The sequence below is a fragment of the Mixophyes fleayi genome, chromosome 6 (assembly GCF_038048845.1).
Source record: "Mixophyes fleayi isolate aMixFle1 chromosome 6, aMixFle1.hap1, whole genome shotgun sequence".
In the NCBI taxonomy this organism is placed as follows: domain Eukaryota; kingdom Metazoa; phylum Chordata; class Amphibia; order Anura; family Limnodynastidae; genus Mixophyes; species Mixophyes fleayi.
In genome coordinates, this window is record NC_134407.1 from 168317133 (window position 1) to 168342426 (window position 25294).

The 25294-nt window shown below is 40.6% G+C and overlaps 1 long non-coding RNA gene and 1 other non-coding gene across 2 annotated transcripts in view; both read right to left on the minus strand.

Annotated features, from left to right (window-relative positions):
• The window catches only part of LOC142094724 (uncharacterized), a 79802-nt gene that overhangs the window by 39351 nt on the left and 15157 nt on the right, over positions 1–25294 (minus strand). The window lies entirely within an intron of this gene.
• LOC142095522 (small nucleolar RNA SNORD50) lies at positions 14167–14238 on the minus strand. Its single transcript, XR_012677788.1, has one exon. It is a non-coding gene; the product is annotated as a small nucleolar RNA SNORD50 (small nucleolar RNA).

Here is a 25294-nt window from a genome sequence, read left to right on the forward strand (position 1 = left end):
AAATGTGTTTAATTATTATTATATTATTGTTTTCTTGTGATGATGGTTTGCATCCCACTCTTACCCCATGTGATTTATTGACATTCCTTATTATACTATCTTTGCATTACTAAGAACCTTTAATATTACATTAACAATTGCACCAGTCTCGTTACTGCTTGTGCCACTAATTTGTGTTTGCCTTCATGCGATTGATCCAGGCAGAGGGACTACAACACTAATGAACCTTCAATAAACACATTATACCCCTGTGACAAACCTATCCAGGGGTTGCAACTGTACTGCTCAAACTTCTTTACATAATACTACATTACTTGTATTCATTTCACAACATATCAAACTTTTTTATGGGAGTACCTGCCTGCCAGGAAGCAAACATGCACACAATAGGCCAAGTAGGGGATCATAATATCACAAATATGTATAGTGAAGCGCTCCATTGCAATGCTGTTGGCCATCTACCCAGGTAACAGCTATTCAAAAATAAGATTGAATATGCTACTCTAATACTCCAATTCATAAATATGTGCATTTTAATAGCCGTGACTTTTTGATGAGGTCACATTAAGGACTAGATTTACTAAGCTGCGGGTTTGAAAAAGTGGAGATGTTGCCTATAGCAACGAATCAGATTCTAGCTGTCATTTTGTAGAAGGTACTAAATAAGTGAAAGCTAGAATCTGATTGGTTGCTACAGGCAACATCCCCACTTTTTTTAAACCCGCAGCTTAGTAAATCTAGCCCTAAGTATTATACAGATGGCTGTGGTATTTTGCAGTACACTATCAACATTCACATACTAATAATATAAGTGTACAATAGCAGCAACAATCATTGTTTAATGATGTCATCCAACTTAATGTAATATATGAATGATAATGCCTTTGTATAAACACATCATTTGTCCTGGCATAAAGTACTTACTGTTCCCCATTAATGCTGAAAATGTATTTTCTGTAAGGATCTCTGTATACATATGTATCTATGTGTAACATGACATAAAATAACCATGAGACTGATCTTTAAAACAGTTTGAAGCAGTGTTTAAGTGGCCCCTCGGTCTTGGATTAACAAATATAATGGATTTGCCCCAGACAGCATTTCAATCTTTGCACACACTTCAAAAACACTCAGTAACATGTCAAAGCTACAAAAGAAAAACTGTTAGGATGTCAGCTAGTGATTTGTAATGCTGTAATCTCAGCCTGCGGTCAAAGGCAGCATTTTCTAAACTCTCCTGGCATTGCAGACAGAGCTGCAAATCATGTAAATTTCTATACCTCCAGCGAGGTACACTTAGGTGTACACACAGGGGTTATGTTAGCATGTTTATTGGGTTTTCTTAAGTCTAGTTACAAATATCTGATGCTAGGGCTACAAAAGCTTATGTCAGTGTATGGCTGAATATACATACTAGAGATGGGCGGGTCCGGTTCTCCGAGAACCGAACCCACCCGAACTTTGGGTATCCGAGTACCGAGCTGAGCAGCTCGGTACTCTCCCGCCCATTCCGAATCCAAATCGAGGCCGAACGTCATTGTGACGTCGTCGGATCTCGGGACTCGGTTCTCGCGATACTTCAACTTTATAAATACACGCCTCCACAGCAATCCATCGCCATTTGACAGAGGGAGAGAGCAGGGTGTAGTCATAGGCTAATTAGAGCAGGGACAGAGAATACCATATTGTTCTTGCAATTGCTCTAACCAAAATCGCTAGTGCAGAGAGGAGGATAGAGGTTTATTATTTTTTCTTCATATTTGGCACTCCCCAGCGCTTTTGGGGTGTCCCCCATAATTGTGCATTAATATTTCTGGCTGTCAAAAGTCATATCTGTCAGCAGTATCTACTAAATAATTTGTAGCACACCTCAGTGTTTTTGGGGTGTCCTCCCTAATTGTGCATTAATATTTCTGGCTGTCAAAAGTCATATCTGTCAGCAGTATCTACTCAATAATTTTTAGCACTCCTCAGTGTTTTTGGGGTGTCCTCCCTAATTGTGCATTAATATTTCTGGCTGTCAAAAGTCATATCTGTCAGCAGTATCTACTCAATAATTTGTAGCACACCTCAGTGTTTTTGGGGTGTCCTCCCTAATTGTGCATTAATATTTCTGGCTGTCAAAAGTCATATCTGTCAGCAGTATCTACTCAATAATTTGTAGCACTCCTCAGTGCTTTTGGGGTGTCCTCCCTAATTGTGCATTAATATTTCTGGCTGTCAAAAGTCATATCTGTCAGCAGTATCTACTCAATAATTTGTAGCACTCCTCAGTGTTTTTGGGGTGTCCTCCCTAATTGTGCATTAATATTTCTGGCTGTCAAAAGTCATATCTGTCAGCAGTATCTACTCAATAATTTTTAGCACTCCTCAGTGTTTTTGGGGTGTCCTCCCTAATTGTGCATTAATATTTCTGGCTGTCAAAAGTCATATCTGTCAGCAGTATCTACTCAATAATTTTTAGCACTCCTCAGTGTTTTTGGGGTGTCCTCCCTAATTGTGCATTAATATTTCTGGCTGTCAAAAGTCATATCTGTCAGCAGTATCTACTCAATAATTTTTAGCACTCCTCAGTGTTTTTGGGGTGTCCTCCCTAATTGTGCATTAATATTTCTGGCTGTCAAAAGTCATATCTGTCAGCAGTATCTACTCAATAATTTTTAGCACTCCTCAGTGTTTTTGGGGTGTCCTCCCTAATTGTGCATTAATATTTCTGGCTGTCAAAAGTCATATCTGTCAGCAGTATCTACTCAATAATTTTTAGCACTCCTCAGTGGTTTGCGCTCAGAATGGATTCAAAGCAGTCCACATATGATCTAAATGAGCAACCAGGTTCTGTCACCAGTCCTGATGTTAGTGTTCCCAGTACGTCATCTGGCCAAGGCGATGTCAAACAACAGAGTGTTTTCAAATTAGTGCAAAAAACAAAAACCAAAAAAAAATTTACTGTATTGAAGCGAAAAAGAAGTGTAACTGAGCAAAAGTTAAGTGACGATAAAAAAAAAATTGCAAGCATGCCATTCTACACACGCAGTGGCAAAGAGAGAATGAGGCCTTCACCTTTGGCTATTAGTGGCAGATCCCAAAAAGTTACCCAGGCTACAATTGGTGCACAACTACTGTTACGCGTCAAAGCTGAGCTGCAAGATACCAGTGAGGCATTACAGGAGAATATTTGCTCTGATTCACAAATGACAACAATCCCTGTGGAGAGTCCATCCAACAGTGGGATGTCTAATCGTGAGCATTCTGCTGATGTGTGCCTTAATAGCCCGAGTGTAGCCGGTGATACCCAAATTGAGGATGCCACTTTGGAATTAGAAGAGGATGAGGGGGAGATTTGTGTAGGCGACGAGGGCGCTAATGAGGATGTTGATGAGGATGAGGTTGTTTGTGTAAGTCCTGCACCAGTGGCAGCAGTTCTGGCACGTGACAAGAAAAAGGCCATTGTCATGCCTGGGCATAAAACAAAAAAATCCACTTCTTATGTGTGGAATTATTTCTACCCAAATCCAGACAACAATTGTATAGCCATTTGTAGTGTATGTGAAGCCACAGTCAGTCGAGGGAGGGACCTTAACCATCTTGGAACCTCGTCTATGTTACGCCATCTAACGAGAGTTCATGGCAAAGTGTTGGGAAAAGCTGAAAGTTCTTCCCAAAAGAATACAAGCACTCCCTCATCAGCTAAGACCCTCCGCTCACCGACATACCGACGGCTACAAAATACACCCACCACACCATCCTCATCAATATCCTCAGTAGCGCTCGGAGTTAGCCCGGCATCCCACTTAAGGCTGGATGACTCCGGCACTATTATTGATTCCTCTGAAGAAAGCGTTAGTCCTGCTGCTGCTGTTGCTGCTGCTGGGGGTGAATCGTCATCCCAGAGGCAGGTGAATAAAATGAGCAGTCCTACATTTCAGCAATTAACTGTGAAACAATCATTTGCGAGGGGAAGCAAATATGACAGCAGTCACCCAGTCGCCAAGCGAATCACAGACGCCATGGCTGCAATGTTAGTGTTAGATCTGCGTCCAATCTCCACAATAAACGCAGCTGGTTTTTCACAGTTAATTGAGGTTTTGTGTCCGCGTTACAGAATTCCATCGCGACACCATTTCTCCCGTAAAGCTATTCCACAACTATACCAAAAAGTGTGTAAAAATGTAGAGATTGCGCTGAAAAATGCCATTCTGCCCACTGTTCACTTAACCACAGATATGTGGACAAGTGGAAGTGGCCAAACCAAAGACTATATGACTGTGACAGCCCACTGGGTTGGTCATTCACCTTCACCAGCAGGAACAGCAGCAGCATGTACACCACTACGTAACATTTGTCACAGGCAGGCCACTCTTTGTATCACCGGCTTCACTAACAGGCATACGGCTGACAATTTGTTACGCAAACTGAGAGATGTGATTGATGCATGGCTTATACCACTCGGACTCTCCCCAGGGTATGTCATTTCAGATAACGCCAACAATATAGTGCGAGCATTACAGCTGGGTGATTTCCAACATATTCCCTGTTTTGCTCACACCATCAACTTGGTGGTGCAGAGCTTCCTACGAAATAACCGTGAGGTGCAGGAGATGCTTTCGGTGGCCCGTAAAATTTCAGGCCATTTCAGGCATTCAGCCACAGCATGTAGGAGATTACAGCAGCTCCAAGAGCAGTTTAACTTGCCCTGCCACCAACTTAAGCAAGAGGTGGTAACTCGGTGGAATTCCACCCTGTACATGCTTCAGAGGATGGAGGAACAGCGCAAAGCCATCCAAGCATATTGCACAAGTCATGACATTGGGAAAGGAGGGGGGATGTATTTCACTCTTGCACAGTGGGGAATCCTTTCAGTGCTGTGCAAGGTGCTGAAACCATTTGAAGTTGTGACATGTGAGGTCAGTGCAGACTCTGCTAGTTTGAGCCAAGTCATTCCTTTAATTAGACTATTGGAAAAGCAGCTTGAGAAAATGAAGGAGGAGCTGAAAGCAAGCAATTCAGCAAAGTATGTTGGCCTTGTCGATCAAGTACTTAATTCGCTTCACAATGATCCTCGAGTTATTAAGATCTTGAACTCGGATCAGTACGTTTTGGCCACTGTGCTTGATCCAAGGTTTAAAACCTACATTGAGTCTTTACTTGTAAATGAGCGAGATGTGAACTTTTGCAAGGAGCTATTGCTCAGCAAGTTGGCCGCTGAACTGGGCCTCGGCTTGACGACGTGTCCTCCTTCACTTTCTCAAGCTGTTGCTCGTAAAAAATTAAATTTCCAAAAAAGAAGCAGGGAAGACACAGGGGGCAGACGAGAACAATTTAACATCTGGGCTGGTTTGAAGGATTTTTCAAAAAAAAGTGTCACTTTGCCCATAAGCCCATCCAATATGAGTATAAACATGCAAAGGATGGTGGAGGATTACTTTCAAGAGGTAGTTGATATGGAAATGTCAGACAGTCCCTTTCCTTACTGGGAAGAAAAGCAAGCCATTTGGAAACCCATGTACAAACTTGCTTTGCAATACCTAAGCTGCCCACCCTCCAGTGTGTACTCTGAACGAGTGTTCAGCACAGCAGGGAACTTAGTCAGTGATCGCCGTAGAAGGTTACTTCCCAAAAATGTGGAGAAAATGATGTTTATAAAAATGAACTACATCTTCCACGAGGAAGGCCTTCACCATCCAAGACATCCAAGCACTGACTGTTCTCTAATGGCGGATTCAAGCGGCGATGAATTGATAGTCTGTGATGATGACGTACACACTGATGAGGGTGAGGATGAAGCTGAAGATGATGCCGATAACATCTTTTTAAAACTTTCTATGTAAGTGTAGGGTGCAATCTACCCCCAAAGAGGAAAGGGACTTGTGGCATTTCCATATCACATACCATCTTGAAAGGCTGCTGTTAGGGCAATTTATCCTTAAGGGTAGGGTGTCATAGACAGAGTGACCCTAAACTGGCTTTGTCCATTTTTCATAATATTGTACAGTCTATAATGGCTGAATTTTTTAGTATTTTATACAAGTGGAGGGGGGCCTAGAGAGACAGAAACCAAACTGGCTTTCTCCATGTCAATTAATATTGTACAGTCTATAATGGCTGAATTTTTTGGTATTTTATACAAGTGGAGGGGGGCCTAGAGAGACAGAGTGACCCCAAACTGTCTTTCTCCATGTCAATTAATATTGTACAGTCTATAATGGCTGAATTTTTTAGTATTTTATACAAGTGGAGGGGGGCCTAGAGAGACAGAAACCAAACTGGCTTTCTCCATGTCAATTAATATTGTACAGTCTATAATGGCTGAATTTTTTGGTATTTTATACAAGTGGAGGGGGGCCTAGAGAGACAGAGTGACCCCAAACTGTCTTTCTCCATGTCAATTAATATTGTACAGTCTATAATGGCTGAATTTTTTAGTATTTTATACAAGTGGAGGGGGGGCTAGAGAGACAGAAACCAAACTGGCTTTCTCCATGTCAATTAATATTGTACAGTCTATAATGGCTGAATTTTTTGGTATTTTATACAAGTGGAGGGGGGCCTAGAGAGACAGAGTGACCCCAAACTGTCTTTCTCCATGTCAATTAATATTGTACAGTCTATAATGGCTGAATTTTTTAGTATTTTATACAAGTGGAGGGGGGCCTAGAGAGACAGAAACCAAACTGGCTTTCTCCATGTCAATTAATATTGTACAGTCTATAATGGCTGAATTTTTTGCTATTTTATACAAGTGGAGGGGGGCCTTGAGAGACAGAAAGCAAACTGGCTTTTTCCATTTCTTTACATATTTAACTATAAGTGTAGGGTGTAATATACATTCAAAGACGATGGCTGCATTGCCAATATGCATAGATGGAGAGGAAGACAATCTGTTTTGTGTGTAGAATAGGCCTACCAACGAAGAATTAAACTGTTTTTTTGGATGATTTATTACCTCAACAATTAGATTACTTGTCTCTAAAACAGTTGGAGCACTAAATTGGGTTAATTTAGGCCCAAAAACATGGATTTTCCCAAAAAATAGCAAAACAAAACCAAACAAAACCAAAACCAAAACCAAAACACGCAATGGCGGTTTTGCAAAACCAAAACCAAAACCAAAACACGACGGTAATCCAGATCCAAAACCGAATCCAAAACCAAAACACGGGGGTCAGTGACCATCTCTAATACATACACACTTTCTGATATGTTTTTGCTTTGCATGAATTTCGGCATTGGCTAGAATACAGAAGCTTGGTAAAATACAAAGACATTCTATGGTAATGCTCATTAAGTACATATAACACTATGCCGAGATACATTAATTAATGCTAAAAATGAGGACAAAATACAAGTTTTTATCCATGCTTTAACTGCCATTGTTTGTCAAGTCCCATTGTGTGCTAACCCTTAGTCGTCAGATTCCCGATCAATCATAGCTTAAATGGACAATGAGCGCTAACATTAATATTGCTTATGGAATTGATGGAATAAAGTATTTCTGTGGGTTGGGTACGTTAATCCGTCACTGTGAACCCCGACAAAATTTAAAAAAACATGGGAATAACGATTTCTATGATCCCTACACTACTGAAATGACTACTTACCAAATGTCCGACCTGCATTTTCTTCGGCTTTTCAAATCGCCGTCCAGTGTGTAATCCGATTGGCCTGAACACGTACACTATCAAGTGTCGTGTTTTAATGTGGAGAGACTGAAAATGCCGGTTTTAAAGCGGCAATACCTGGACCCTACGTCCTGCATTTTCAGTCTCTCCACATTAAAACATGCCACTTGATAGTGTACATGTTTAGGCCAATCGAAATTTTGCCTAGGGCGCCGTGAACCCTAGCACCGGCGCTGCTTGCCATGGAATTGAATAGTCTCCCCATTTTTGCTCTGTTTATTTTTATGTATTATATTTCACTTTTGATTTGAAATATTTTAAAGATTAACAAAATAAGTTATATTTTGTTACACTACCAGGGGTAAATGTATCAATCTGAGAGTTTTCCGGCGGGTTTGAAAAATCAATCAGATTCTAGCTATCATTTATTTAGTACATTCTACAAAATGATAGCTAGAATCTGATTGGTTGCGATAGGCAACATCACCACTTTTCAAACCTCCCAGAAAACTCTCAGCTTGATACATTTACCCCCCAGTGTTGTGAGTGACATGTGGATTCATTATTAGATCCCTGTATAACATGCCATAACAAATACCTAGGGAGTGCCTAATGTGAGCAGTAGTTCTTTTCTCTCTTCATATTATACATTTCAATACTACTATGAGAGAACCCAAGTGCATTAATTTTATAAATTAAGGATTGTTTTCAAAATATTTTCTTAACGGTTTATTAAAGATCCATATCTGCCCTGTGTGTTGGGGGTCCTCCTCTTAATTATCCTTATATATTTTTGTAGTGCACCTGTCATCTTAATTAGTGGTTGATAATTGGAGTGTATCTAAATCTAGAGATTAGCAAAGTGACCCTGTTGTGTCTCGTGTTTTGAGAGTCAATATAGCCCGCTAAGTGTTTACATACAGTAGGTGTGCTTCTGTCACCACAAAATGGCTCTGTGTCATGTTTTCTGGGCAGAAAACCCTGAATTATGTCACTTTTAGATCAACCTCTTTAGTAATTACTTCTTTTACGTTTTCACCTAAAATACTGTTGGAACCATGAGCAAACATCAACTCAAAAGCTGCCTCCTGGCAATGCAGGAAAATGACATCCACCAGTCAATAATAACCCCCCAGAATGTCTGCTCAGACAAATGTTGCAACCAGTTTGCCTTTTTATTTCTTTTACTCTTACTTTTTCAGGTAACATAATTTACCAGAAACAAATCATTTTAACTTTTGTGTATATGTCTACAGATAAGGAAATACTATATATATATTATATATATATATATATATATATATATATATATATATATATATATATATATATAATGACCATAAGCAGTGAGAAGCCCAGAGTCCAACTGGAAATACTCCAGTAGGAGGGGAGATACTGATTTATTGATCATTCAGTCAGTCCTGGTCTATTTGCATACACATCTACAGGAACTGTGTCAGAGGGGCTGTGTACACCTACAAACTCCCCATATGGATGACTCAGGGGGATAAAGCGCTAAATGTAATGGTTAACCGTAGAATGGGTAAAGCAGATGTCTGTTAAATCATTAGCTCCGTTAGTTGCCTGTCTGCATTCCTGTGACGTCTACACACCTGTGTCAGCAGCATGTTTTTTCTAACACATTCATTATAAAAGATTCCTCTTGGTAGACTAAGCATGACTGCATTATTCATCACTGTGAAACAAAATATGTACCTGCCCTTTAGAGCAGTGATGCTTAAAAACCTTTACTTTTTTAATGCTAGAAGGATCATAAAGATCCTAAGTGTCCTAAGTAAACCATTGCTTTAAAATAGACCTTATAGTAGCTTATAGTAGCGCTACAGCTATTATGGTATTACCCTATTACATATGACCTATTATGTTGGGTCTGGCAAGCCATGCTGAGACTTGTAATTCAACAACACCTGGAGATCCAAAGCTAATCCATCTCTGCATTACAACTAGTCTGAGGGTCAGGAGACCCCAAAAACATATACTAGGAACAACTAGGACCCACAAATAGTACATCACTGTTTTAGAACTTACAATGGAGTTCAAAGCCACAAAAAGCTCATCTGGAAATTGAACCAATATTATCTCAGTGATGTTTATAGTAAGTTGTTAGACTGCATTATCATGTCTGTCTCCACTGTATCCATTATCAAAATGTAACCCTTATACTGAGCATGTGGTTGAACTAAAAAGACTCAGGGTAGATGTACTAAAAATTGTGCTTGGCTGTAGTTTGAAACCACCGCATATCGCCACAAATTTCCAGCGGTTTAGTGCTCCAAACCGTCAGATTTACTATAGGGCGGTTTGAGGCTAGAATGTTAAACTGCTAGCATGTTATGATGGTTTCAAAACACTTAAAGCCCCGGCAAGTTATTCAAAACCGGAGCAGTTTTTTGACCTGCTGCAGATTGGCCAGATAGTCCAAACATGCTATTTTACTAATCTCGCTTTTCCCGACAACCTCCCTTTTCTGGCTGTTTTTCTGGAGGTTTTCCCAGCAGTTTGGCAAACTGCAAATTTTGTAAATCTGATGGTTTGTATTTGTATCAGGTTAAAAATCAGGATGGGAATTGTAATGTGTGGCCTTTAATAATTGTGGTGGTTTTGAAACCGCAAGAAAAGTGCAGAAAAATATCAAAGCCCTTTAATAAACCTAATAGTATTAAAGTACTGGTCACCTCATTTATACATCCTGAAACTCCTCATTCATTTGATTTTTTTCATCATTATTTATTAAATGCAACATATGAATCTTAACTATGAGTCTGGTAATTTTGTCAACAACAATTAGCATACAATTAGCATGAGTGCATACTTCCCAACATTTTAAAAAATAAAATTGGGATAAATACGCCCCACACAAATTAAACTAAGCAATGATTATATTTTGAATAGCCACGCCCACTTTTAATGAGCCACACATGTTTTCGAGTTATTATTATTATTATTATTATTATTAATTTTTATTTATAGGGCGCCACAAAGTATCCGTAGCGCCGTACAAGGACAAACAATGGCACAGTACAAGGTGAAACAGCACAGTACAAGTAACAGTAAGCACTATAACTCTGGGGGCTCAGGCACAGCATGAAGGAGAGGGAGGGAGGGGAAAAGTGAGTACAGGCAGGTAACTATGGCCCAAGAGGGTGGGCACATAGTATTGAGTTTTAATACTATGGACATTTCCACCAATTTCTGGACTATAGAGAGGTTTGTAAAAGGATCCTTCTCACCCAAAGATGAACGGAAGCAGGGATTAAAATCAAACTAATTATCAGCACCAGATATAGGGGTGGGATTATAATGAGCAGTATTGCATAGTATTACAACACTTCTCAGAACAAGCCAACTCCCCAATGGGTGCTTTTTAATTACTGTGATATTAAACCCCTGCTTCTAATTGCCCACTGTAATACACTACCCAAACTGCCAGGTGTGAAGTTGTCACCTATGCTCATTACCAGATAGTGTTGCTTATGGTTTCTGAACTGAGAGGAGGAGATTCAATTGCTGGCTATGTGGCACGCAGACATCGCACTGGGCACATTGTCGGCAATTACTGTAGAAATCTTCACTCATTTCCCTCACACCCCAAAATGAGCAGATATTTCTGTAAAATCTCCACTGCGAGGACACTACGGAGACACCTCTCATCTAATTGAATCTCCCCCAGAGAATCTGCAACAGACACGTTTGAGGTCATTCACAAAGCAAACACAGCACACCCCCTATAAGAACATTGGGCACACTCCAAAATGTCCTGGTCTTTTTGGTCTCATTGAGCTCAACTGCCTGCAAGATCAATTTAAGAGCATAAAGCATAACAAAAAAAATAACATTATCCCTTTAGATAGACTTAAAGGGAATGGTAAAAGTGACTTAAATTGTAAGTAACATAAAAAGCTTGAGTTTAATTGATACCATTTACTGACTAGCTGGATATATTTAAAGGGCAACTCTACTCTAAACATTTAGTCCAGTAAGTTATGATAGGGTATGTTGCCCCCTTCTGATCTAAGGTGGCCCTAGAAGACTCCAACAGTCTGCTACTAAGGTTGGCTTGTTTCAATGGACAAAGTATGTCCTATTCACATAAGAGGAGCATTAACAACACCTCTGTCTATTTGAAACAGGCAAATGCAACTAGCAGAGAAGAGAACAGTAGCTACGGGGGGCTCACCAGATCGGTTATTAGGAATTCTATCATAATTTTAAGATTTAGATAAAATTATTCTTCTTTGAATCGTACTTAGGTCTCCTCTTATCAAAACAAATTATAACTATGTTATTTAAGCTATTGAATTATATTACATTTATTAAAAACATAAATAAGTAAACTAAGAACTGAATAAATTTACATGATATATAATTTCTGTTTTGATAAATGAAAAGGCTTTTTGAAAATAAAAGTATTGGTATAGTAATGTGAAACAGCCTGGAGTTTGCTTATCTGTGGCCATAAACAGCTTATAGTTTTCTACAGAAAGAATATTTGTCAAAGTTCAAAGTTTACCCCACCTGCTTTTTACCGGTTTTGGATTTCCTGTTATAATGACCCTTGTTGTAACTCTGCAAATCAACACGTAGTATATTTTTATTGCACGTGTTACGCTGCCATGACCATAGTTGGAACAATTCCATTACTGGCTTTGATCTCGGGATGATATGTATATTTTTAAATAGAAAGAAACGAGCTCAAGTCTGATTCTGACTTCATAAAGTAAAAACTAGGACACAGTGTGGCAGGAAAGATCTTTGAGCAGTAAAGTACATTTATAAAACAATGTCCTGTTTTAGGGTACTGGTGTCCTTTCCCTGTTTTTTTTTTCCTGCATTAAAGTTAGCAACCGTCCTGTGACATTTCCTCTTGATCCACCCTCAGGAAGTCAAATTCTCAATAGTTGCACAAATACCACATACACATAAATGATGTAGCCTTAATGGGTAAGTCCACATTTAGGGATTATTTTTGCATGGGATAAATGTTGTGTGTATCCTTGACTAGTTATACAATTTCAACAATGGTTCCTGAAATGTACATACACATTGCACAACGCCCTTAAACAAAAATGTATAAAAACGCAGTTAATATGACACCAGTACTTTCCAGATTATATCAAGCGCATAGTTGTCTAACAGTCATACCCAGAATGCTTTGATCCCTGTTCTGCTTTTACTGACAACATTGATTGTCTGTGTGTTGCTCATACCAGTGACTCATAATAATGTTATACAGGTATGTAATAGTAGGATGGGGTTTCGCTGATAAATGAAATTACTGTGTCCATTCATGATAATATAGTACTACTGATTGAACACCTGCTGTTATGTACACCAAATGTAGATTACAAGAATAGTTTTACTATAAAAAAAAACTAGCAATAATATAATTTATATCTCTAAATGTGACAGAATTGTGAAATGTTAAAGGTATGTAGCCATACTTACCTACTTTCTTCAGCTCCCTTCCGGGAGGCAGCCAGTGGAGGGGGGCGTGAGGGGGCGTCATTTTTGGCCCCGTCCCCTGTGACGTCATGACGCAAATTGCGTCATTTGACAGCGGGGGCGGGGCCAAACACCGAGATTCACCGGGAATCGCGGCGTTTGGGATCTAATTCTGCCCACTTCACTAGGAAGTGGGGCACTTCCTAGTGAAGTGGGCAGAATTCGGGAGATTGGCACACTCACCCGGGAGTCCGGGACACTCTCGCAATAAGCGGGAGTCTCCCGGACATTCCGGGAGAGTTGGCAAGTATGCATGTAGCCTGATGCACTAGCAGAAAAAGTCGTATTTTACAATGGAAATAAAAAGTCTACTCGTCCTTATTGAAATAGCAGTTGTTTGTGATGTAAAGCCTGAAATCAAGATAAATCATATCTGACATTTTTCTACCATTAATGTGACCTTGAACTAGGGGTGTGCACCGGCCACTTTTCGTGTTTTGGGTTTTGGGTTCTGATTAGCTTGAGGTTTTGGGTTCTCATTTGTTTTGCCAAAACACCCCACGAAAGGTTTTGGTTCTGATTTTGGGTTTTGAGTTCTGATTTTTTTTAAAAAAAGCATAAAAAGTGCTAAAATCCATTTTTTTTTTTTTTTTCACTCCTACACTATTATTAACCTCAATAACATTCATTTCCACTCATTTCCAGTCTATTCTGAACACATCACACCTCACAATATTGTTTTTAGGCCAAAAGGTTGCACCGAGGTAGCTGGATGACTAAGCTAAGCGACACAAGTGGGAAGCACAAACTTGTGACCCAACACGTGGCAGGATCAGTGGACTTAAACAGCAGTACCACTGGACTTATACGGCAGGATTAGTGCCTTGCTTGCAGTCTCCTAGGTAACGCAAATAATCTGTACACATATGCACACAGGGGCATAGCCAGTAAAATATGGAACACATACTTTATGGATAAACAATGTCACTACACTTCATGCCGAGAAGCTAACCAAATAGTTTTCTCCATACAAGATATTCCCAACTATTCACTGAAATACCTAGCTTTTATCACCACGTAAATTAACTCAGCAGTCAGATCCATAATAAAGTGTGTCATCACACAAGTCAGGTTCGGGATAGACTCATCACAGTTCAGGAAAATTTAAGTTTGACATTTGCTATAAAACAAACACACAAATAGTCAATTAGTATGTTTTTGGACATTGGGAGGAAACCCAAAGAAAACCCTCACAACTCATTAGGAGAACATACAAACTCCACATAGATATTGCCAGGGTTGGAATCTCAGACCCATATGACCCCAGCACTATAAGGAAGCAATGCTAACTACTGTGCCACTGTGCTGTCAAAATTTTTACAAATTGTTTAGGAATGTTTATAGAGTCACAGTTGAGTAAAAAGTAATAGAAAGACTGTAAACTGTTTTGGGTTTGGGTTTTGACATGCACCAAAAAATAGAAAATTGAGGTATAAACACTAATATGAATATTTACAAAGAAGATAAGTTTTTCTTTAATTATTTTATACTATGAAACAATCCCAGTTTTCTGCACCATAAATGGAAATGGCCAAGTGGAAAAGGATTGGGGTTGCCTTAAAACCTAACTCTCATGACAGCTGCTTCTGTTTTGGCTGTAAATACTGACTCATTCTCGCCCCCAGGTAACTTTCTTCCATAGCTCCACTAAAAAAGCCAACCTCCCTCTTCCCTGATCTGAGCCCGACTGAAGATGGCGGGCGCGAGCGGGGAATTTATGCGATCCGAGTCTCGTGAGATCCGACGCGAGACTTGGACGTCAGAGCCTCGGTTTCATTTTTTGTGCGCTGGAAATACCCGAACAGTGCTCGGATCCCGTCGGATCCGCACTATTCGGATGGGCTTGGATTTAGCGCAATCCGAGCCCGCTCATCTCTACCTTGAACCCAAATTTCAGAATTCAAGTTAAAAACAAATAGACATTTTTTTAAGGGAAAGAAGCAAAAAATTTTTTAAAACACTTACAAAACCCTGTTTGCATAAGTGTGAACATCCTTTCACAATGGGGCTGTAGCTGTGCTCAGAGATAATTAATTGTATTCAAAATGTGTTTATAGATCATTATCATGTACCTGCCAGCAAAGAAAGTAGGAGTTTTGTATCACCTATAGGATCTCATTGTTGAAAGCTACTGTTCAGATGGGTATAAAATAATCTGAAAGGAGTTACATCTACCATGGAGCACTGTGAAGAATAGCATCAATAAGTGGAGAAAATCTAGCACAATTTGGACATTTTTATGATCAGGATGTTCCTCCAAAGTTGACGACAAGACAATCAGAAAACTCATCAGGGAGGTTATCAAGTGGCCTACAGAAATATCAAGGAAGCTACAGGAACTTCCTGCATGTGACATCAATCCCCTATATTCTTCACATGTCTGGGCTATAGGTTGAACCTTTGGGCCTTAATTCTAAAATATATGGTTCACCCAAAGAATACTGTGAGGCATGGTGGTACAGCATCATGCTTTGGGGTTGCTTCTTTTCAGCTGACAAAGGAAATCTAGTTAGGATAGGGGGCATAATTAATAGCCCCAAATATCTAAATATTTTGGCACATAACCTGCTGTTCTCTGTTAGAAAGATGAAGATGAAGAGGAACTTCACATTCAAACATGATAACGATCCAATGCATTCATCCAAGTCAACCAAGGATTGGCTTCAAAAAAAGGAATATCAAAGTTTAGGAATGGCCCAGTGGGAGCACAGACCTCAATCTCATTGAAAACCTTTGGAATGAACTAAAGATGGCCGTGCACTGGAGATCCCATTAATGGACCTTAAACTTTATTACACAGAAGAGTGGGATAAAATTGCAAAGAGTTTCATGTGTTTCAAGTTGATAGAGACTTATTTGTTTCAAAATTTTGCCTTATTGTCATAGCAGCTGTTCATCAAGCCTATTTAATGCACATTTGGGTGTGGCTCACAAGTAGGCCCTTGCTAAATGTAAACCCCTATACCTGGGAGGTGAGTGCATCTGATTTTAACTGCATTTCAATGATGTTTAAAGCATATAGGTCAGTGTAGGACCTGCATATAATGAGGTGCCATTGACGCTGGGATGCAGGCTTAAATGTTTTGATCAAAATATGAACTAATACCTCATGTTTTCATTTTGCTAGACACACACAGATATGCAGTGAAAAGGATAAGCCCTGACAACTGTCTTTTTTTGTTTTGTATACATATATGGGCATTTATATTGCCACGCAGCTGGTACCACATACAATATGGGATATACCGAGCGCGGGTTTATTGCCATGCAGCTGGTACCATATATAATATGGGACATACCGAGAGCGGGCTTGTTTTTTCTCTTATTTATTTTTCTCTTATTTAAAAAGACAAAATGCTATAACAAAACCAAAAGGTATCCACAAAGTATTTAGTTTAGGGGTGTGCACAACCAGGGTATTGTAGTCTTTTTCCACTTCTTTTTCCTAAAAATTGTCTATTTGTTTTACGCTTGAAATTTGTTGGATACAAGGTTACAATAAAGGTGGAAAAAGGACAGTATTTAACTTATGTGCAAAATAGAAAACTAATTTTCACCCATTTCATTTTAACATGGTTTTGTCCAGGAAACTTAAGTAAGAAATTTCTTGCCTGAGTTCCTTAATGAATCAGGCCCATAGTCGGTAATAACAAAATATTAAAAGAAAAAAAAAAGTGTTTTTTTTCCCCATTTTTTTCCACCATAAAACACATTTTTTAGGATAGTATTAAAGTCTTCTGTACATAAAATAAAGTTTTACATTTGCTCCTGATTTAAAACAATACATTTTTGATCCTCTGCTAAATTGATTAATGTAGGCTTTGTGCCAAGCATCTGATAACATGTGAATGGCTTTGGTAACTTTTTTTAGACTGATAATGTGCAGCCCTACCCATAGCATCATATAGGTTACCTTTGGTCCTTGACCTCTAAGATGGTTAATAATTTACCAGTGTTGCTATGTATATGTGTAAATAATGTAATATTACCTACATCTGGTTAATGGGCTGTAGTTACTCCCATTAAAGAGACTTTGGAAGTCAGCATATAATACATGTATATAAGTGTCTTGTTTTCTCTGTATTAGTAGGTTGCTCTGCAACTGATGTATCCATGCTTGATAAGCTGGTCACATAAGTCCAAAAATACACAGGAGGTAGAGATTAGAGGACTATGCAAAAAACATGTATTTCTCCAAATATTTCACTGAACAGTTTTAAAAACTTCATCATAGTTAATAAGGCCTTTTATGTTTGGTTTACAGTGGTGGGATTAAAATAAATATATATATATATATATATATATATATATATATATATATATATATATAGTGATTAGACCAAACGGCGCTCAGTGAATATCACCAAAAAGTGCTTAAAGTGCTCTAGATCAAAAAATAATTCACATACAGTAGGCTGCTTCAACTCCATATACAACAATTGCAGATGCAGATAACCTAGATAAACATAAGAGGAGAAGCGCCAAACATAGTGTGATACCATAAAATTTGTATATATCTGATGCCTGCGCGTTGTGCGCCCACTCTTTTCTTTGCAGCACCGCGGCTGCTGTAATACCTAAAATGTCCGAAATGGAGCTGCTGCGCATGTGCAGCTGCAGCAGCTCCTCCTCTGCATGAAGACTCGAGAGAGAGAGAGTAGGTGAGTGACCAAAATATTATACTAAAACTATATATAGAAAACCCTTAATAACATGGGTATTTCTTGCGTAAATATGTAAAATGTAGCCACCTATATCAGTAAGAGTACATTATATATATATATATATATATATATATATATATATTTATTTATTATATTCTGGCTACATTTTACATATTTAATCAAGCAATCAAGTAATAATCATGTTGTGAGGCGTCTTCTTAAGTATGATTATTTATTTTATCAGTAGTGTTTCAATAAATACATATTACACATTAATATTAGGCTGGTAGAGCAAATTGAGTGGCAGATTATATCTTATTAATCATTAGTAAAGTTATTACTGAAGCTGTATAGTTATATTAAAGTTTGAATAAAATTGTAGTACATTATGTATAATTTATATTTATATTTATTTAGATATATACACATATTTATGTAATCTAATTAAAGCTTTAATATAAGTGGCAAGCTTCAATAATAACTTTAATAATGTTTAATAAAATAGAGGGTCCTGCATGATTATTACACATTTTATATATATATATATATATATATATATATATATATATATATATATAGACACATAGATATGCACACATATACATAGCTACACACACAGATATAAATATAGACATATATAGTCAAAATTGGTCATTTTTATGTTAGTTTAAATGCGCGGTATCATTGCTAGTTTTAATGTGCATTTTCAATGGTATTTTTAATTTGTGGTATCATTGCTATTTTTAATGTGCATTATTAATTGTATTTTTAAAGTGCGGTATCATTGCTAGTTTTAGCGTGCGGTATCATTGTTAGTTTTATTGTACGTTATCAATGGTATTTTTAATGTGCAGTGTCAATACCCATTTTAATGTGACCTTTTGATGATTGATTTAATGTACAGTATTTTAGTTTGTGCAAGTAATGATTTGTCTTGTGCAGACAACCTAGGCGAGCCCCTCTGGGAGAGCTGTAAGTGTTATACTGTGGGCTGTAGGTGATGTAGGTGTGTCAATGCTTATAGCCTTATACCCAATGGCGTTATTTTACATGCGTTTTATACAGAGGTCCTTGTACAATTTACAAGTACCTGTACTAATATTAATATATATATATCACGCCCGACATTCAGTGAGCAGCAGCAGGAGAGAGGATGCTGGGTCCCAGGCACCACCGAATTGGTAAGAAGAAAGAAGAAAAGACAGAAGAAATAGAAGAAAGAAGGTCAAGTATGGTAAGTAAAAAAACGGAGGGGAATGGTGATAGGAAACAGCAATGGAGGGGCAAAGGAATGAAGGAGGGGGCAGAGTGAAGATGCAGAGGGGGCAGAATGTGTGGATACAGAGGGACACAAAGTGTGTGGAGGCGATGCAGGGGCACAGAGTGTGTGTGGAGATGATGCAGGGGGGCACAGAATGTGTGGAGGCGATGCAGGGGCACAGAGTGTGTGGAGATGATGCAGGGGCACAGAGTGTGTGGAGATGATGCAGGGGCACAGAGTGTGTGGAAATGATGCAGAGGGGCACAGAGTGTGTGGAAATGATGCAGAGGGGCACAGAGTGTGTGGAGATGATGCAGAGGGGCACAGAGTGTGTGGAAATGATGCAGAGGGGCACAGAGTGTGTGGAAATGATGCAGAGGGGCACAGAGTGTGTGGAGATGATGCAGAGGGGCACAGAATGTGTGGAGGCGATGCAGGGGCACAGCATGTGTGGAGATGATGCAGGGGCACAGAGTGTGTGGAGATGATGCAGGGGCACAGAGTGTGTGGAGATGATGCAGAGGGGCACAGAGTGTGTGGAGATGATGCAGAGGGGCACAGAATGTGTGGAGGCGATGCAGGGGCACAGAGTGTGTGGAGATGATGCAGAGGGGCACAGAATGTGTGGAGGCGATGCAGGGGCACAGAGTGTGTGGAGATGATGCAGGGGGGGCAAAGAATGTGTGGAGGCGATGCAGGGGCACAGAGTGTGTGGAGATGATGCAGGGGCACAGAGTGTGTGGAGATGATGCAGAGGGGCACAGAGTGTGTGGAGATGATGCAGAGGGGCACAGAATGTGTGGAGGCGATGCAGGGGCACAGAATGTGTGGAGATGATGCAGGGGCACAGAGTGTGTGGAGATGATGCTGAGGGGCACAGAATGTGTGGAGGCGATGCAGGGGCACAGAGTGTGTGGAGATGATGCAGGTGGGCACAGAATGTGTGGAGATGATGCAGGGGGGCACAGAGTGTGTGGAGATGATGCAGGGGCACAGAGTGTGTGGAGATGATGCAGAGGGGCACAGAGTGTGTGGAGATGATGCAGAGGGGCACAGAATGTGTGGAGGCGATGCAGGGGCACAGTATGTGTGGAGATGATGCAGGGGCACAGAGTGTGTGTAGATGATGCAGAGGGGCACAGAGTGTGTGGAGATGATGCAGAGGGGCACAGAATGTGTGGAGGCGATGCAGGGGCACAGTATGTGTGGAGATGATGCAGGGGCACAGAGTGTGTGTAGATGATGCAGAGGGGCACAGAATGTGTGGAGGCGATGCAGGGGCACAGAGTGTGTGGAGATGAAGGGGGCACAGTGTGAGTTAGCTGTAAATTATTCTTTGACAGAAAAATAATTGAAAAAAATATATAAAAATATTATTTTCCCTTGGATTTATGTGTATTAATTTTGCATACAACTAAATAAGTATTTCTGTCCTGACCTTTTTTTGACCCAACTACTTAGAGAACGGGACTGCTCGGTAAATATTTTGGAGGGGTGCCTTGAAAAAATTATGGAGACTCTAAGGGTGCCGCAAACTGCAAAAGTTTGGGAACCACTGCCTTAATTTTAGATCTTAGGGGCCCCCCTGTCTTAAGTGCCCTGGGCCCCCCAAAGCCTTCATCCAGTTCTGCACATCAGACCATGCCACCTTCTTCCATTGCTCCATGGTCCAGTTCTGGTGCTTATTTTGGCAGTGGACAGGAGTCCGCATGGGCACTCTGACTGGTCTGTGGCTATGCAGCCCCATACGCAGCAAGCTGTAAAGCCTGTGCATTCTGACACCTTTCTATTATAGCCAGCATTAACTTTTTCAGCAATTTGTGCAACAGTAGCTCGTCTGTGGGATTACACCAGATTGGATAGTCCTCGCTCACCGCATGCATCAATGAGCCTTGGGCATCCATTGCCCTGTTATTGGTTCCCTGGTTGTCCTTCCTTGGACCACTTTTGATATGTACCAACCACTGCATAGAAGGAGCACTCCCACAAGACCTGCCGTTTTGGAGATGCTCACAAAATCACTCTGTGCATGCCCAGAACCTCATACGCCACAGAACGCAACAACGTTCAATTCATCTTTGAGTGCAAAGGACACTTACTACAGCCCGCGATTTAAGAGAGGGAATGGGATGGGGAAGGGGCATTTGGCCTTAGTCACGATACAGTAAGGAGGTGCCAACCTTGAGTGCACGCAGCAGCGTCTGATCCAAGCTCTGGGATTCTCAAAAGTACTCGTTTTCAGCTGTATCTCTTGCTCCAGCTACAGGACTAGGCTAAGTGCTGCTTACAAATGATGACACCTGTGTATGCATGCTATTGCAGGTGTTTGCAGTCAGTAGCATTTGTAAACATTTATTTTATGTACATTAGACATTAATTACAGGATTCTAAATGTATTTCATGAAAGAAAAAATATATATATCTTTTTAAATTTTTAATATTTATTCATTAATGTCTATATATATACCAGGGGGCATTAATTCAACATATATATTTTTTCTGTACGTTCTTTTGAGCATTTTTATTCCACATAGGTATTGGACATATTCTGCAGTATCTTATGTAGCAGAGCAGAATAGACCTACACCCGTATTAATCAGCGCACATATCTTCAGATCCGCTTCTTGTTGAATTCAGGTGTTTGCAGACCCGAATTATGTATATTCTGAAACAAACGCACATTGCACTCATTATGCATTCATTGACAACTCAGGCCCATAGAGTTCTTTTCTTAATGCAGCAATAATAGTCTCACAGTGTTTGGTGTGCTATTACATATCTTTCTCCCTCTGGCTGAAGATGAGGTTCTCAGCCACTTTTGGGTCGTGAACTACCTGCAAGCCTGATCTTGCTAGCTGCCCCTCTCTGCAAACATGAAATTCGCTAATAGTAAGAGTTTTGCTCTCCACACATAGGCTCGCTTTGCTGTGTAATCTCCCTTAGGCAGACTTTCCTTTGCAATGCTACACCCGGCATCTCTTTTGATAGCTCTGATGTCTCATTGTTTGCTTGTTTACTCTGTATTTCCATCAAACTCTCTTCTCAGACTCCTTCCCCTACTGCTACCTCATGCAATTCTGGCTCCCAGCCCCTCACATTGCTATTTTACTCTTTTCTTTCTGTCTTTTCTCCCAGCTCTGATTCACTGCAGAGACCTTTGCTTCAGCCAGCATTTTCATGGCGACATGATGTACTGGCTTCCCAGCACAAGACAACCTTGCTACAGTCCCCTCCTGGTGCTCAAGCACAGAACAATAGCAACTTAGTGAGGGTGCACCACCTGAAAAGCAAAGATGAGTTAAAACATCCTCAGAGGATAATGTTTCCAGACTTCTCAAAAGCCTTTTGGACTGTGCATTGAGGTGTTCACCTTGCAACCTTCCACTGTCCTTCCATGTTCTCCTACTTTTCTCAGACTCTGGAGTGTAAAACCGAATGCCTTCCTTCCTATCTCACTTGAGGAGAAGGTATTCCATCCAACTTGTTCACAACCACATGGGGGTCATCTCTCTACCTGTTGGCCAAATTAAGTTTCCTGGGTATGTCTAGGTTGCCGATGAGCACCTGTCACCTGGCTGGATTATGTGCTCCTTCTGGTCATAATGTTCCTTGCTTCTCTCCCCCAACTTCCTTGTTGACTGCTCAGCCTATCTATATGCCTTATTTAACTCCTGACTCAGCTTGGTTATGTACTGTAACCTAGAGGGTTATCTTCTGGTGAAACGGCAAAGCTGACATATATGGGTAATCTTTCCTGTCTTCTGAACATCAGAGAATAATCAGAATATCCAGTGGTCTCATTCTTCGTGCAATTGTATGCATGCCCAAAGTGGGATATGTGCCTGCTCCATTGTGCCTTTTTACTATGGTTCAAGGTACCCAATATATTGACGAGGGTTCATTTAAACCTCTCAGGCTGTGGATCCCCCTGTGGGTGAAATGGTTACCTTTGATCCTTGATCCTGCAGATGTCACACAACTCGTTGAACAAGTGGCTCTCGAAGTCTCGACCTTGGTCAGAGTGAATTCGTGCTGGAAGTCCATAGTGCACAAATAACTTTTCCCACAATATTGTAGTAACAGTACAAGCCCTCTGGTCTTTGGTGGTATAAACTTGTGCATAGCGAGTGTAATGGTCAGTCACCACAAGCACATTGTTAATGCTCCATTCATCTGACTCGATGTAGAGGAAATCAATGCAAACTAGCAATATTCACAATGGGAGCAGATCTGGTGGGCAGAGGCTTTTTCAATGTACACATGCCACAAATCTTGTCATATCTTTCAATGTCTGCCTCCATCCTTGCCCGGTAAAATCTATCTCCAATGAGCCTGGCAGTCTTCTCCACGCCTAGATGACATGTTCATTGCACAGTGCCTTAAGTGCCATAGTCCAATGCTTTTTGAGCAATAGCAACTGCACTCTGGTCCTTCCGTTCTTCCCTTGGGACTCACAATATAGCAATCCCCTTCTCACTAGGAATTCCCTCTGTTGCAACAACAGAGCTGTCTCTTAACTCTTCACTCCACTGCTCAGCAACTTCTATTTACACTTCATGGCCCACTGTACTGGTCCATTGGCTGGATCCTTCTGTTGATCTGCCTACAGTTGGGCAAGGCTTAGCTGTTGGAGGTCTTCCATATCCATATTGAACAACCAATAGTACAATAGTGGTAAGGCCTTCTCAGTGGCCTCCAGAGAACTGATGTTCTACTTCTCAGGGGAATGGTCACTCTCCTTTCATGGCACATCCCTCTCACCTCAGGAGCAGGTACTTCGACCCAATCTTCCTCCTTTCTTCCACATGACCTCCCTGGCAATCTTGACAGAGCATCCACAGCCACATTATTGTTCCCATGCCGGTATTTGATGCTAAAATTTTAAATCGCTTTTGCCGCCAGCCAGTGATGTCCAGTGGCATCAAGCTTTGTCTGCACATAGATTAAAGGATTGCTATTTGTCTGAACCTCAAAAGCAGAACTGCAGAGGTCGTCATGCAGCTTATATAGCCCACTTGAGTGACAGAAATTCCAATTGGTGGACTGGATAGTTCCTCTCGCTGGGGACAAACTCTGGCTAACATAATACACTGAAAAAAGTTTTCCATCATTCTCCTAATACAACACTCCCACGAGTTTGGAAGAAGCATCAATGTGGTGTACATATGGTAGGGCGGGATCAGCATAGGCCAGTACTGGAGCCTCAGTCAGGCACTTCTCCAGCTTCTTGAAAGCCTCCTCACAAGCCAACATCTTCCTATCTTCAAATTCTTAATTCATCTTATGAAAAGGCATTCGGGGGAGCTACCCTTCACGGTGTTTAGTATCCTTGCGTTAAGTCTGTCAATGGCTTGGTGAGATTAGAGTAGCCTGGTATAAACCTTCAATAGGTGTGTTTAGACTTTCGATAGTACCTACAGCAATCTAGAAAAGACTTCAGCACCCCCAACTTTCTGGTCCGAGACCAATCTAACACTTCTTCCACCTTAGCTGGATCCATGGCCACTCTCTATGTGCTGACCACGTGCCCCACATATTTTACAGTGGTCTGGTATAGATTATATTTGTCCATGAAGAGCTTCAGACCATGTTCTAATAGCCAATCCAGGACCTTGAATAGCCTTTCACTATGCTCTTGAAGGGTCTCTTCAAAAACTATCATGTCATCCAGTTAGACTTTGAACTATCTGAAGTTCTTGTTTCCACCTACCTGATCCATGCACCTCTGGAACATGGCTGGGGCCCCTGGAGATTCCCTGGAGCATCCTCTTGAACTGGTAGAAACCCAGTGGGCAGATGAAGGTGTCCTTAGGGTGCATGGGTATCTTCTCTGTGTTGGACCTCCTGAGGTCCAACACCATCTGCTTCCTAATAGACATCCCAAGGCCTCGTCAATCCTCTGCACCATATACTGGTCAGAAACTGCTCTCTTATACAGTGTCGTATAGTACACACACATGCAATTGCCCCTGTACTTCTTCCGAGCCACCACTATCAGAGAGGCATAAGGGCTTTCTGACTCCATGATGATGTCTGTCTCTTGCAGCTTCCGCAAGTGATTCCAGACATGTTTTCAAATCGACTGGGGTCTGGACCTTTCTCTGAATGATTTCTCATCATTATCATTTCTATCATGATCCAATGCTCCACTCTGCGACCTAGGCCTAGGTCTCCATCCCTAGGAAGAAAGCTGGGACTCTATTCATCATTTTTTTGATCACTTGTTC